Source organism: Amphiprion ocellaris, chromosome 10, assembly GCF_022539595.1.
Source record: "Amphiprion ocellaris isolate individual 3 ecotype Okinawa chromosome 10, ASM2253959v1, whole genome shotgun sequence".
Lineage (NCBI taxonomy): Eukaryota > Metazoa > Chordata > Actinopteri > Pomacentridae > Amphiprion > Amphiprion ocellaris.
Window position 1 is genome coordinate 21562241 of NC_072775.1, and position 13685 is coordinate 21575925.

The following is a 13685-nucleotide window of genomic DNA, read 5'->3' on the forward strand; positions in this document are numbered from 1 at the left end:
AGTGAGGGAAAACTGACCTAACATAGTAGTGACTAATATAACTTTGTGGACAGATGAAAAAAATAAAAAATAAAACACATTAGAAATAAATGAACACAAACAAAACAACCCGGTCTCTCTTTTTTATGTCTGTCCACCTGATTGCATGCTGTTCTGTGCACTTTATTTATTTCATATATTTATTAAATTGTGTTGATGTTAAGGGAGTTGCAGCTGGTTTAATGCTTATTTCCCAGAGATAAAAACTACAGCTTATTGAGAAGAGAGCATTCTTGTGTCATGAACAGAACTACAGGAATGTGGAGCATTTAATCTTTAAGTCCAGAGATTTAAATGCAACAGAAATGACGATAAGTCGGCTGCATGTGATGTTTAGAAATCTGTGCATTTCAGCGTATTAACTACCCTTTTGATTGACTTTTTACAACTGTGGTTCTTTATATTTGTTGCACAATTGTGGCCTCTAAAACGAAGCAGCTACTGGTTGTACCCAGTGATTTTGGTCACTGTTGAAACTAGAAATCAGTCTGACAGAAAGGATTTTCTAATACTTGAGATGGTAAAGGAATCTCTTGCATGTTGTTGCAGCACATCTGTCTCGAGTGAGCCAGAAAAGCTACAAAAACCAGGTGTTCTTAGTTTTGGTAAAGCAATTTATTGCTTAGTGGCATGATTAACAAGAGAAAAGGTGATGATGGAAAAAGAAAACAGGCTGTGGGTGTTGCTAAATCAAAGACCCAAATAAAACCAAACAAAGGCTAGCAGAGTTACAACACACAAAGACAACGAGAGGCACCGAGGCCTGCTGCTGGAGTTAAATCGCCTTGACTGTGATTTTGGTTGCAGATTTAAACCTGGTGTGCTGATTGATGCTGTCTGATTGGTGGAGGGAACTGGGTGTGGTCCAATCAGGCGGGGAGAGGAACCAGATCTGGAGCTCCTAAGACAGCTGAGTCTGGAGCTCTTCATTCAGCTATGAAACACTACATAAACCATCTCCCCAAACAGAGGCTACAAACATAACAACACGTGCCACCAGGGGGCGGTAACACATGTTGTACACTCAGAACAATGTGAAGTTAGAATTTCTGACGCTTCTTTAGGCTGCAATGTACCAGCTTCAATGTTAAATTGGCAAATCTTGCCGATTTGTCTTTTTGCAGGTTAAACAAAGCCACAAGTGAGTACAGATCCCACAGGGGCTACTCTCTTTAACCCTCGTGTCATCCTGCGGGTCAAAATTGACCCGTTTAAAGTTCGAAAATGTGGGAAAACAAATATATTTCACACAGTGAAACTTCTAATGTCCACATTTTCAACATTTTTGGGAAATCTTTGAACATTTTTTGGTGGAAAAAATGAAATGTTAAAAATGTTTCGTAAAACATTCACACAAAAAAATCAACCAAAATCCAGCGAAATTCGCTGGATTTTGGTTGATTTTTTTGTGAATGTTCTTCAAAAAATATTAGAAGTTTCACCGATATATATGTAATCACTTTAGATATTTTTTGGAAGATTTTTAATCATTTTTTTGAAAATATTTACAAGAATATTCTTGCCACATTTGGGGGATTGTTATTTTTTTAAACAAAACTTTTGAGGAAACTTTTAAGGAATTATTGGAATTTTCTTCCTGAAAGTTTTGCAAATTTTCTGAAATTTGGGGAATTTTTTTTGCTGAATTTTTGGATTTTTTTTCAGACAATGAGACAATATTTTTGGTGCCCGTAAATGAGGACAACAAGGATTTAAAATTCTCTGCAATCATTGATTAAACCCCTAAATACTCATCTCTGTCTATCAGTTAAAGATCTATGAAGCCCCAAACCTCTCTCTCCACCCACTACCATACAATAGGGCAGCATTTTGAGCTCATCTGCTCACCTAAGATTCTGCTCAAATGCTGTAAACCTACTTTGTGGTACACAGTTGTAACATTGGAGTAATGCAGCCACACGTGAAACCAGAAACTGATGCTCAAGAAGGCTAATGATACAAACAGTTCCACCCGGTGAGCTGACAGGTTTTCATTTCTTGGGTTTATTACATCTGAATCTGTGTTTCTCAGTTTCTCAGTGGAAAAGCTCAGCCATGGCCTTAGTAATATAAATGCGGTGTATAATAAACACCATATGGGCATGTTGACCATGTAGAAACTTGATTTGCACTGGACCAAATCCTTAACGTTGCTTTTTATTATGGCCCACATGACCTCTTGGCCTCCTCAGCTTGTGCCCATTAATATAAATTAGCTGTTATAGTAGAATTTTAAGACACTTCATTTTTAAGGATGTCTGCGGGTATCAGTTATGGAAGCAAATCAGACTCATCAGATTCTGAATTTTAAAAGCTGCTGAATTTCTTACTTTGAATTTTTTTTTGCATCAAAATTACGTATGTGAATTTTTTATGCCTGAATTTAGCTCATCAAAATTCTAAAAACCAGTTAAAAATTCAATGTCTTCAAAATTCACCATCAAAAAATTCAATGTTCAAAATTCGCCATCAAAAAATTCAATGTTCAAAATTCGCTGTCAAAAAATTCGCTGTTCACATCCGGGGGACTCAGGCGTAAACAATCGATCCTGGCCAAAATCGAACCAACGCCCAGCCAATCACGTGGTGCTCCTCCGGTCATGTGACGCAGACGGTTCACCTCACAAGACCGGGGTCAACCACAGCTACCAGCATGAATGACGGTGCTTCAGTGAGTGTATTAATCCTTTTTGTCCTGTATGTGGTTTGTTTTTGTGAGAGTCAGTAAGCTGTAATGCATGCCGTTAGCTGCGCTAGCACAGCGTTAGCCGCGCTAATACAGCGCTAGCGACGCTAATACAGCGTTAGCCGCGCTAGCCGCGCTAATACAGCGCTAGCCGCGCTAATACAGCGCTAGCCGCGCTAGCAAAGTAATGAGGTCATACAGACAGCACGTTCTGCAGCTGGGTAGTTGAGTAACAATTTTATAAACGCACGAATGGGTGGAAGTGTGATTTATGCGCCCGAAAATGCAGTTAAGTCACAGAGCAGTGCAAAGAAACTGGTCACCTAGCAAACTGAATTAGTCTAGGTAACACTTTGTTTATTATGTGTGTTTTCTGCTCAAGTTAATGTCCTGGTTTGATTCATTTTAAATTATTCCTGATCTTGAAAGGTTTTAAACTGTGCAGTCAGAGTAGTTACAACTGTGAGCGAATAGCTTGAAATGAAACTGCCCTAGACTCCTCTGTTCATAGCCGACCACAGCATGCTATATCAAGAGTTATTGTGCAATGATAGTGATAAATGCAGCCCATTTTTTCAACTGTTTCCTGTTTAGTATGCGTACCCTAGATTGTTTTTGATCATTTGTTGTAGCCATTTATTTAATCAATTTTAATCCACTCCTTAGCAACACGGTCTGAACGGACCAGTCTGGTGAAATTCTGGACTGGATGAGAGACTCTACCAAGAACTCTCTCCTCAGAAGTAGTGAATGGCAGATACCTGACAGCCTCCACCTGCTATGAGACCTTACACATCCCAGGACATTACAAGGACCACGCATCATTTAAGACTGACATCCTGGCCTGTATTTGCACTTGCCAGTCAAGATATGTTAGGTGTTGTTCTCTAGTTAGTTTTACTTGACTGACAAAACTAAGTGCACTTTTGGATTCCCTCCCCTACATGTTCTCCCAACTCACCTGACAGGTTATCTGGCGCAAGTATGCGTGTTTCTGCCATACATTTAATGTATCTGAAGTTAAGAATATTTCTGGTGAACAATACATGCAATCACAGCATTAAAGCAGGAGTTAAAAATGAACTGGACTGTACTGACTTTATTTTCTCACTGGTGAATAGGATGAAAATCCGTTGCAATATTACAAAACAGCAGCCTATAATATATATATATATATATATATATATATATATATATATATATATATATATATATATATATATATATATATATATTGTATGCCAAATACTGGCAGAGCAAAAAATATTTTTAAATTGGCTGTCACTGTCAACCTACTTCAACAGGCATTTTTTTGCACATTGAAATTTGAGGTTGTTTGAATGACACTATCTCAGAACAATGATGAAGAATCTATAATACTGAACAAGTAGATCAATAATCTCAGATTATGGGTGAGTTGAAATATGAAAAAAATGAAGTGGTCTATGAAAAGTCCAGTCTTCGAAACCTGACATGTTTTGTGTAATTTCTTTGTAAATTAGCCCTGCATCCAGTCATTACCATGACATTGACATAATGGAACCATGACCACATATATCGTTCTGGAGATAGTGGCATTTTTCCAATGGCAAATTTTCATGCTTTGACAGATACAGTGGTGGAAAAAAGTTTTCAGGCACCTTGAAAATTTTACACAATCTCAAATATTATCGTGAAATATTTGTTGGAAAGTCTTTTGTGTTTCAAAAGTTGTGACTGCATTAGACAGACACAAATGATGCTTTTTTTGTTTATTGTTTACATGACTAACAAAACTAAATTCTACCAAAATGACCCAGTACTCAAAATTTCTTATTTTTAAGGAACCAATGAATTTCAAGTTTTTATTGACTTTTTTAGGATTTGTTTCGTATTATGGCTGTGACTGAACTAATAGAAATTGCATTTGAAGACCTCAGAGGGATTCTTAATGCAATATTTCACAAATGTATGAGGTGTCCAAAAACTTTTTTCCACCGCTGTATTTAATAGCAGTCTGATATGCTTATGTTAGCAAGACAAATGAAAATTTCAGGCTTTTATCTTGAATTATTCTTGAGATATCATATATAATATATATAGCCTCAAATTTGAATGTGAGAAAAAAAAATACTGAAACTAGGTCTACGGTCCACTTAAAAAAAAAAAATCTAAAAGTATTTGACATACTCAGCTAATATTTCACAGATACCATTATCTATACATGGGACAGACATATTAAGTTCCAGTAAGTTACAAAGGTGCTCTGGGGATGTGACCATTCTTTGTCGCCCAGCTGCTCCTCTCTCTGAGTGCACAGTTGCAATGTACTGATTCCTGTTTTCTTTTTCTGAGCTGATGAGATGGTGTAGCTGTGTTAGTGCATTTAAAATAGCTGGGCAAACTTCTACTTGGTTGGATAAAGCATTTAAAAACACAAGTTCTTGTGTGCAAGTGAACTCTAAGAAGTCCAGATCCAGAGGCATGCGTCCGAGAATATGCTCCAAACGAGAACAAAGTCTCACATAAAGATGATTTAACAATAGTTCCTAGAACAGAGAAAAACAAAGTTATATAATGCAAACCACCAATGGGATAAATGACTTAACCTGACTGAAAGACTAGACTGCCTCATTAGACATTTCTTTTAGAACAAATTAAGAGGAGGTTACACATACTAAACAGGAAACGGTTGAAAAATGGGCTGCATTTATCTATCATTGCACAATAACTCTTGATATAGCTGTGAAAGAATGGTCGGCTATGAACAGAGGAGTCTAGGGCAGTTCGTTTCAAGCTATTCGCTCACAGTTGTAACTACTTTGACTGCACAGTTTAAAACCTTTAAAGATCAGGAGTAATTTAAAATGAATCAAACCAGGACATTAACTTGAGCAGAAAACACACATAATAAACAAAGTGTTACCTAGACTAATTCAGTTTGCTAGGTGACCAGTTTCTTTACACTGCTCTGTAGGGTTGCCACCCGTCCCTTAAAATACGGAAACGTCCTTTATTTGACAATTAATTGTTGTGTCCCGTATTGATTCAATACGGGACGCAAGTTGTTCCGTATTTTCGTCAATGCCCCGTACACGTCTGTCACACACTCATCAAAACTGCATAATGAATAAAATAAAACACAGGAAATATTAAGGGCAGCCAATTTCATCTTCGTAGGACCTTTGTAGCGAGGACCCGATGCCAGGTCCAGTGGACAGAATTCAGACGTCTCTGTGTGTCCGGTCCTGTCCGGTCCTGTCTCTGGTTGCCTGGTTACAGACACTGCTGCACCCGCACGTTTAAAAATGTCTACACCTGAAACTCCACCACGTCTAAAGAAGCAAAAACGTTTGCAAATGTACAGACTGGAGTGGGAAGAGTGGAACCCCTGGCAATGGATACAAGGCAAACTGTGTTTATGTTGCTCATGGACTGGCTGAAGTAAGGCAGCATCAGGAGACAAACATGGAGGAAATATGAGAACAGAGAGAACCCAACCAGCAGGTCACAGTTTATCATCATCTAATCATCTCCTGAAGTCCATATGGTAAGTGTACATCATGATGAGATCAGCTAGATTTCCTACAGTATATGGCTGTGAATTTACCAGAGGATGCTTATAATAATGCTGATGTGGAGGTACACTCTACACTATTTTAGTGACTCAGTAAATGCCTAAGTTGGTTATTATTTTTTAATGCTTTTTAGTTTTTAATAAACATTTATTTAATAGCCTATATGTAATCAAACATGGCCTTTGCCTAAAAAGAATAATATTTCATTGCACAAGTAAAAGTATAGTAATTTTTAAAACTGTTCAAATTATTATATGTTGCTAAAAAACAAAAAAAACAAACAAAAAAACACATCATAGTAATATGTCAATTAAAAAAGCCTATAGTATAGCATGTTGCCCAACAAATGTCATAGTATAGCATGTCATTCAGAAAACATCATAGTATAGCATGTCGCTCTAAAAACGTCATAGAAAAGCCTTTAGTCCACAAAACATTGTTTTGTCCCGGCTGTCTGAAGTAGGTGAGGAGCAACACAAAAACAGTACAAACACTGGTTTCCAGAGGGTTTGACGAGTATTTATTTGAAAGAGGAAGTTTACAACAACACAACATGTGAGGGGGTTAAAAGCAAATGGGTGTTAGTAAAATAAAAATAAACAGAACTAAAAGTGAACTTCATGTTGACATTGATGGGCATTCCAACCAGGAACAAAGTAAAAGATAATCAATACAAAAAAAAACTCTTCCTGTTCACCTCTTAAAACCCCAAAACACACCAGAGTAGCACCCTAAACTAAAACTACCAATGGGTTTCCTGTTTTCCTTTCTGAACAATTCAAAGGTTCCTCTCTATCTCCCCACACATCCACCAACCACTGGAACACATCTCCAAAGTTCTGCCGGGCCAGCTCAGCTTCCCCTCAGAAGAAGTGCCGCCACCTGCCAGATGAAGGAGCCTTTTGAGAGGCAGCTGGCATCGTGATTGGACTGTACTTTGGTCTGTTCCAATCCAGCTTCAGCTCCAGAGACGGCAGGCGGGACGAGTCAACGGAGGCCGGGTGGACGAAGGCATGCAGCTGAGTACAATCCAGAAAACAACAGAGGAGGAGTGCAGCAGCCCAGGGCCAGAACAAACAGAGTAGCATCGTATGTCTCTTAGAAAACATCATAGTATAGCCTTTGGTATGAAAAAACGCCATCATATACATCGTATATTGTACAAATAACAAGTCAAAGGAAAGAGACATACATTGTAGAATTGTAGTAATTGTGGGCTGACTGATTTACTGATTATCAGTATTTTATTTTTTACTGATTTATGGTCATAAATACATTTAAAAATGGTGCTACTTTGGCTCTGAACCTTAATCTACCTGTGGTCGCGCTGTCTTCTGGAGTGATTTGATTGGTTATCCGTCACGAATAAAACTCTTTTAACTTAACATCTGTAAACAAAACAAAAATGTATCAACAAAGTTTTCTGTTAGAGTTTGTGTTCTTCTAAGTTTAACTCCAAGATTTTAAATACTTTCATTTACTGCAAATGAATATCTACTCCAAATGTCTCACTAATAATCATTATCAGCCTTAAAAACCCACAAAACACCCCTCTATACTCGACAACACTTAGTACAGTCCGGTTCCCCCTTCTATAAATCTGCTTGGAATCTTCCACTTCCTGTTTGTCAAAGTGGCCTTCTACCTGGACAGGTTTTGTTGGAGCTCATGCAACAAACATTTTGGGTAACTGCACTTTAATATGGATGGATGACACTGAATTAGAGTCTGTTTTAATGAGACTGAGTTAAGATGTGTAGCTCTGTCATTAAACAGGAAATTATTTCTCAGAATTCACAGAGGAAAGTCTGAAATGTTTGCTAGGTTAGCGTCCCACATGTTCTTTGGCTCAGCTAAAGCTAACTCTCTCCAACTTCTGGATCTCTTGAGTTGCTTGTTGTTAAAATATCTTGCTAGAGGTGCTGAAGCTCAGAAAGTCTGAGATGTTTGTTCAAAATAAGCTCATTCTCAAGTCTTATCTGAACTGTCCTCTTTTGTTTGAACTTTCCCTGAACTTAGGAGTTAATGACAGAGCAGCACATCCAGACTCAGTCTCATTTATGTAGAGATTAAACTTCAGTGTCATTGATTGATGTTAAAGTGCAGTTTTTAAAATGTTTGTTGCACATGCTCCTGACCAAACCAGTCCAGGTGGAAGACGATGTGAAGAGAACGCTCCAGAGGATGAATATCACACATTTACATTGGAAATAAATGTCCTTTCATTAGACATTGTCATGCAAAAGTTGGATTTCCCTTTAATGATGTTCAAATCTTTGTTGAGTGTTTTGTTGATGTTGGTTTCTAAATGTTTTTTGACACTCGGCCCCAAATATTAAAACCTTCTACGGCTCACAAGCTGCAACAATTCACACATTATCAACTATCTTTCTGACTAAACTAAGATAAAAAGTGAAAAACTGCCTGATTCCTGCATCATGAATGTAAATCTTTTTGGTTTTTATGACAGTAAACTGAATATATTTGGGTTTGACATTTTATAAACCAAAACAAGAAATGAATTACTGGAGAAAACAATCAACAGATTAATGGTCAAAGAAAATGTGTTTTCCAACATATATGGCTGAATTACTCCAACATTACAAGATACATACAATTTAAATTCTATTTTATTTATATAACGCCAATTACAGGTGAAATTGTCTCAAGACACTTTATTTTTCCATTTTCTGTCACATTTAAAATATGACAAAGTAAGAAATTTTAACCTCTTAACTGATCCAATTTATTATTTGTTTTTTAAGAGACTAATCGACAACTAAAATAACTTTCTCCACTAAAACTAATAAACATGAGGTCAAATAGAAGGAACAGTTTTAAATACTGCAGTCCCACGATGACAAGAATAAAGTTTCTCAACAAAAAGTAAATCTGCTGGTGGATTCCATTAAAGTCCTAATAAATGATAATAAAGTGTGATACTAAAGGTTTGTGGTGCTAAAAATGTCAAAGTAAAGATATGAAGTTGAACATCTGGATGGAGGTTGATAAAAGTTGACCTCCCTCCATTTCTCTGGAGCCGACTCCATGGATTTTCTGGATGGTGGTTAAAGACCTGCTCTTCTAGTCGTCTTCCTTCTAGTCGCTGTAAAAAGTCAGTCCATCCTGGCCGACTTCAACACCTCTTCATGACAACTTGTTCTGCCTCTGACCTGGTGGAAACTCCAGAAACTCGGGAAAACCCATGGAGACTCGAAGAACTCGTGGAGACTCGAAGAACTCGTCGGGCGGGGGAAGGTGTGGTGGGTGGTGGGGGGAGGTGGGGGAGTAGAGGGGGGAGGCCGCCACCCACCTCCCCGCCTACTCTCCGCCCTGACTCCACCCAGACTCCGCCTTGGCTCCACCCATGTGGTCACTTCGGAAACTACGATGCCAAAGGGACGACGAATTTATTTCTTTTTATCTGATCTGTAGCTCAGTGAGTTAAGGATTTGCCTGTGGAGCTGCAGGTCGCTGGTTCAAGACCAGACCCTTCTTAAATTTTATCAAAATCCTGACAAAGACAAAGAAAGAAAAAGGCCAGTGGTGGGACTTGAACCTGCGACCTTCCAGTTGGTAGTCTGTCTTCTTATCCCCTGAGCTACCTGCTCAGATACTAATTCTTCTTTTTTTTGCGCATTTGTCATCTATTTTTTGTTGTTTTCGAGTTTCTTTTTTTAACTCGAGTCTCGACTCGACCGTTTTTCTCAGGAGGTTGGACTTCAGCCTTTGTGCTGGAGGGTGGAACCCTCAGTTCCAAGACTTTCCAAAGCCTCCACACCTCCCGAGTCCTCAGGACCTGAGCTTTCACACAGTCTGAGGGCTGAAATTTTCTAAGTCCCACAGTAGTTCTCTGTTAGTTTGAACCTTCAGACAGTCCAAGGACTGAAATCCTCTAAGTTCCTGAGTAGTTCTCTGTTAGTTTGAACCTTCAGACAGTCCAAGGACTGATATCTTCTAAGTTCCTGAGTAGTTCTCTGTTAGTTTGAACCTTCAGACACTCTGAGGACTGAAATTTTGAAAGTTTCTCAGTACTTCTCTGTTAGTTTGAACTTTATGGTTAACAGAAGCCTTAAAACTTGTGACCATGAGTCTTGATTTCACATTTAGACCATCCATCTGAGTTCTTCTCAGACCTTCACCTGTGGGTTTTTTAGAAATACTCAACAAACTTTGATTCTCTTCACTGAAGAGTAAAGTTTGTGGAGATCAGAAGGTAACATTAGTTTGATCAATGCTTTCAACTACTAGTAGACTTTATCTGGAAAACAGTTTTCTGAAATGACTTCTTAGTAAATCTATCCACAATCAAACCAAGAACATTGAAAGAGGAAATGTCTGAAGAAACAACTTGATGTTTTCATTTCAGACTAGAAAACGCTTTCAGACCCTTTATCTGTTTTTGCTCTTTTGATCATTTTATTGTTTCTTCTGTTTAATTTGATCTTCTAAAGTTTAACTGGTGTCTTTTCAAATGTTTTGTCTTTAGTTTGATTCTTCTTAAATGTTTAGTTTTGCTCTTTTCTCACCTTTTATTCTTTTCTAATGTCTGATTTGATTTCCAAATGTTTTGTCTTTTTAATGTTTAATTGTTTTTTCAAATGTTTTATCGGCTTGTCTGAATTTTGTTTTCTTTCCCAATATTTAATTTTTCGATTAAATCTTTAAGATTTTTCTTTTTAAATGTTTTACCACCTTTTAATGTTTAATTTTCTTTTTAAATGCTTCATTGTATTTTCTGTTTAATTCCTATTTGAAGTTTTATTGTCTTTAAGATGTAATTTTCTAATTAAACATTAAATTTTTTAATTAAATGTTTTGTCTTTTTAAAGGTTTAATAGTCTAATTAAATGTTTTGCATTTTTAAAAAAAGTTTAATATTCTTCTTGTTTAATTGTATTTTTTTAAATGTTTCATTATCTAAAATATTTAATCTTCAATGTTTCATATTTTTGTTTAATAAATTTTGTTTAATTTCATAATTACATTTTGTATCTTCTGTTTATTTAATTATTTTGTCTGTTTAATATAATTTAATTGTATTTAATGTTTAATTTTCTTTTTAAAAGTTTTGTTGTATTAAATGTTTTTTCCTTTGATTTAATTGCTTTTTTAAAATGTAGTTTATTTCTTTAATCTTTTTTTTCTGTCAAGATTTTAACCTCAACCTTAGAAATGAAACAAACCCTTAAATCACAATGAAAATACTTCTGTTGTCACAATCATGAGTTAGTCAATTATTCAGTTTATCAATTGAGCTTTATTTGTTCAGCACCTTTTACACAGATGACAAAACTGTGAAAAAAGAGAAAAAAACTATGCTAAAACTATGATTAAAACAAAAAACATATTTTAAAAAAAGATTTAACATCGTAATAAAATATGTTGTGTCCAGGGGATGGAGGGAGTTTATTGAAGTCTTCTTGGGCTCACATGGGAAATCATTTAAAATATAAACTTGATATTCAGTCTAAGGAAACTGCAGAGCAACAGAAGAACCAACAATATCTCCTGTTTTCTCCTTTAATGAGTCGACTCTTCTTGTGCTTTCAGACCAAAGAACTACAGACTCTTCACAACCTGCTCAAACTCTTGGTACAGGACCTCACCACACGGGTCAAGAAGGTTTCCATCTCATTTCTACTCTGAAGCTCACCTTCTCCTGCTCAAACTACTGACAAATGTTTCTGCTGCTCTAAAGTCTGGTCTCCAGAACTTCCTAAAAACTCTCAAAGGCTCTTCTGCTGCAGGTTGCTTTGTAGAACTGTTCCAGAAAACCTCACTAAACCACATGGAGGGGCCTCAAGATAGTCGTCCAAATGAAACCGTACAAAAACCAAACTAGCACAACCCAAATGCTAAAGTCTCCTGCAGCCTACCAGAGAACCTCTGAGAACAGAGAATCAGGACAGGAACTCTTACCTTCTGGACAACCAACACTGGTTCTCAAACAAGAATACAGAATGTATCTGACCAAAAACCTCTAAAGACTCACTACAGCCAAGATAAAGACACAACTCAGCTGCACCAAATCCACTAATCACTGCACACATTACCACCATGTGCTAACTGTGGCTAAAGAACCACATTTACCAAGACAACTATCCAGTACAAAGCCCTAAAACACACCAAGAAACACATTAAAGACGATTTTACTGCTGGAAGCTGCAAGCCAACACCTAAAGAACAAACTGAAGCAACAGAGCCAAACCCGGTTCACTGGTGAAGAGAAGCAGAGGAAATGTTTGTCTGCAGCTAAATAAAGCAGGAAGACACTGAGCTGCTCAGGTGTTCCTGATAACACCAAGCAGCCACCTGGACAGCCAATAGGAACACAGCTTACTGGAAGTCCAGAGGGCTGGGTTAGTGAAGGAAATTTAATTTAAAGTTGAAGCAGAAAGTTAATAAAGAAAGTTGAAAACCACCTTCTGATACCTGAAATCTCTGAGTTTTCACACAAAGAATGCCTGAACATGTCAAACTGGTTCCATAGTAGAACCATCATTGTAAAAACGTCATAGTATGGTGTGTTGCTCAAAAAACATTAGGACCCGGCTGTCAGGGGACAAACATGTAAGAAACATGAGAACAGAGAGAACCCAACCAGTAGGTCACAGTTTATCATCCCCCAGTCATCTCCTGAAGTCCATATGGTGAGAGACATCAGTGTCTGGTTGTTAATTTACCAGAGGATGCTTATAATCATGCTGATGTGGTCTGTACTCTACAGTATTTTAGTGACTCAATAAATGCCTAAGTCAACCCGCCCGGCCAGCAGGCAGATGGGTCCCCCCACATTAGAGCCGGGTTCTGCTCGAGGTTTTTTTCCCTGTTAAAAGGGTGTTTTCCTTGCCACTGTCGCCTTTTGGCTTGCTCTGGGGGTCAGGCATATTGGTTCTGTAAAGCGTCTCGAGACAATTTGACTGTAATTGGTGCTATATAAATAAAATTGAATTGAATTGAATTGAATTGTTTTATTTAAAATGCTTTTTAGTTTTTAATAAACATTTAACAGCCTATATGTAATCAATAAATGGCCTTTGCCTATCTTAAGAAAAATTCGCTCAGAACTGTGATATGTTAACAGTACTAAATAAATCAATAAATACATGCATACACACAAAAATAAGTTAATACATTAACTGTGTTAAGATAAGATTTAGATTTTTTAAAAAAGTTGTTTATGTTTTTGCAGAATCCAGTATTGCTCACTGGTTGGTCATTACATTTTATTAGTTTGATTTCACTGTTTAAAATGATGCCACTTCTGTTCAGACAGAACCTGTGATAATAAAACAATACAACATTTTTAGGTCCGTGTTAATAAAGCACTTAAAGCTTTAAGTATGGCTAAATGCTTTTTTCAAAATTAAATATATCACTCCTTAGGTGGTAGTGGCCCC

At 37.1% G+C, this 13685-nt stretch overlaps 1 long non-coding RNA gene across 1 annotated transcript; it reads left to right on the forward strand.

Annotated features, from left to right (window-relative positions):
* Nucleotides 1-5910: 5910 nt before the first annotated feature.
* LOC129349775 (uncharacterized) lies at nucleotides 5911-13246 on the forward strand. The gene is made up of 2 exons (XR_008602894.1): nucleotides 5911-6254; nucleotides 11836-13246. It is a non-coding gene; the product is annotated as an uncharacterized LOC129349775 (long non-coding RNA).
* The last annotated feature ends 439 nt before the right edge of the window (nucleotides 13247-13685 follow it).